The sequence below is a fragment of the Elephantulus edwardii genome, unplaced genomic scaffold (assembly GCF_000299155.1).
Source record: "Elephantulus edwardii isolate Elephantulus edwardi_28Jun2011 unplaced genomic scaffold, EleEdw1.0 scaffold00158, whole genome shotgun sequence".
In the NCBI taxonomy this organism is placed as follows: Eukaryota; Metazoa; Chordata; class Mammalia; order Macroscelidea; family Macroscelididae; genus Elephantulus; species Elephantulus edwardii.
This window is the reverse complement of record NW_006399908.1, coordinates 6,694,115-6,696,754: the sequence shown is the minus strand read 5'-3', so window position 1 is coordinate 6,696,754 and position 2,640 is coordinate 6,694,115. Positions and strand designations below refer to the sequence as shown.

The 2,640-nt window shown below is 46.5% G+C and overlaps 1 pseudogene; it reads left to right on the top strand.

Annotated features, from left to right (window-relative positions):
- Positions 1-289: 289 nt before the first annotated feature.
- Positions 290-2,150, top strand: LOC102852952 (annotated as a pseudogene).
- The last annotated feature ends 490 nt before the right edge of the window (positions 2,151-2,640 follow it).

Genomic DNA, 2,640 nt, shown 5'->3' with positions numbered 1-2,640 from the left:
ACTACAGACTTTGTTCTCTTTGATGCCAATGGATTTTCCTGTGCTTACAGTAGAAAAAGATTTCCTTTCAGTTTGTGGCTGGATTCTGAAAGAGCCTGGCCATCCCATGACCATACCGCCCCCTGCTGATGGTTGATTGTATACCGCCCCCTGCTGATAGTTGCTTGTATTACCACATGGTTTCTGTGATGATTATACACGTCTCTTCAAGACATTTGACTTCAGAAGTTAGGAGGGGGGTGACGGCGGTGGCGGATGTCCTCGCCTGGCTGGATGGTTTGCCAGGAGCATGGAGGCCATCGAGAAGTGGAAGCATGAGGAGACGCACCTGAAGATACTGCGGGACATGACTCCTGCGCAATTGCAAGTCCTTAGACTGCAACTGTCCCCTATGTGAACGTGACAGTCAGCTTGTTGCCCTGCAAGTCCTGCTTAGGCTGCCTGCTGTTAAATCCACCACACAGGGTGAAATCCATCTCCATGACAACATTTACACAACAGGAAATTGAATTTCTACAAACACATGGAAATGAAGTCTGTAAACAGATTTGACTAGGATTATCTGATGATACAACAGCAGCAATTCCAGACATCAAGGGTCCACAAAAAAGTGAAAGAGTATCTTCAAGAAAAATATGAAAAGAACAAGCCAAAGTGGTGGCATCAGTTCCTGCAGCAATTTCAGGGTCCTCGGCCAGTAGAAAACACAGTCATCCTGGAGAAGGTTAGTTAAACCAGGCTGCTCCTTGGAGGTGAGGATTCTGAGGCTTCGTCTGACATACTTTGGACATGTTGTGAGGAGAGACCGGTCCTTGGAGAGGGACATCATGCTTGGAAGGGTGGAGGGACAGCGCAGGAGAGGAAGGCCCTCTATGAGGTAGATTGATTCAGTGACTGGGGTAATCTGGATGGGAGTGTCAGAGGCAGTGCCATTGACACAGGACAGAGCAAAGTTTAGGGCTGTTGTACATAGGGTCGCTATGCAATGGCACATAACAACAACAACAAAAACAGCAACAACTACTACTGCCAGTAGCACAGCTAGCACCCTGAGGTAAAAACCCTTGAAATCTCTGTTAGGAGACTGAGCACCATCCTTGCACCTAAACAAGGGCACACCTACTCAGTCCCTAGTTATAGTTCCATCTCAAGGCCAGCAACAGGAAAAGAAGCACTTTGACCTTTTCGGTGATCTTGACTGTGACATCTTTGTGGCCCCAGCTCCTCAGTCAAGAGCTACAGACAATTTTGCTAACTGTGCACGTTTCAGTAGTCAAACAGGTTGAAGTGCTGGATCAGTAAATGCTAAGTTTGCTCATTTTGACAGCTTTCCCAAATCCTCTAGTGCTGATTTTGAAACCTTCAATACTTTTCAGAGTCATCAGACAGCATCAGCTGCTAGCAAAGTTTCAACGAATAAAAAGTGGTCTCAAGACAGTGGGCAAATATGCAGCCCTGGCTAATTTAGACCATACCTTTAGTGTGGGTAAGGTGGTGATGAGGGAAGTGGCTTTGGGACCACAGCTAAAGCCCCTGCTGCTTCCGTGGTGTCAGTTCCCAGTCAGCCAACTGCATCTTCCGACAAGTATGTGGCCCTGGCAGAGCTGCCGTGTGTACAGCCCTGCAGCCACTTCCAGTAATGCATACACTTCCACAAGCAGTGCTAGCAGCAATGTTTCTGGAACAGTCCCAGTGCATGCTTCTGCACAAGCACAGCCTGCTTCCACAAGTGTGCCTGTTCCATTTGAAGTCACAACTTCCACAAATCTATTTGTTGCTGCTGGTGGTCCTTCAATGACATCTTCTAAAAAGTCCATTTCAGACCAATGCCATAGGATCAACAGTGGTGGCCTTTGGCACTGCATCCATGAGCATGCCAGCTGGGTTTGGCACTCCTGCGCCTTACAGTCTGCCCACCAACCTCCATGGTAGCTTCCAGCAGCCTGTCTTCCCAGCCCAAGACCCTTTCCCCCAGCAGATTTTCTCAGCAACCCAATGGTGTAGGTTTCGCAGCATTTGGACAAACAAAGCTGGTGGTGACTTCTTTTGGTCAAGGCGTGGCAGCTGGAGGGTCTAGTAATCCTTCTATAACTGGTGCACCAACAGGACAGTTTCCAGCAGGAAGCTCATCAACCAATCCTTCCTTATAGCCTCCTGTAGAGACTCCACAGGAACAGACTTTGATGTGGTCACATTACAGCTCTCCGCCTCTTGCACTGTTGTCTTGTTTAACTGATCTTAGCTTTAAACACAAGGGAAATCTTTTTAAATGCCTGCATTGTGTATTCAACATCAAGTATTAAGTGCAAAACCGAGGGCCCCAGGAAGAACTTTTAACCTGTTAATTGGCAGAAATGGTTGCAGTATCATGTATGTTAAACATTGGCATATTTTTTTTCTAAGAAATTAGTTATTTGTTCATGTCAGTATTTGTAACTTTAACACATTGTTATGTGAGAAATGTTACTGAGGTAATAGGTAAGGGGTTGGATTGAATGACCCAAAACCATTGATGTTATGCATAGGAATCAGATCGACTACATCTGTGGAAGGAACCGCTAGAGAAGCTCAATATCAGCTGTGAAAACTAGGCCGGGGTCTGATTGTGGAACAGACCACCAATATGCAAGTTCAAGCTGA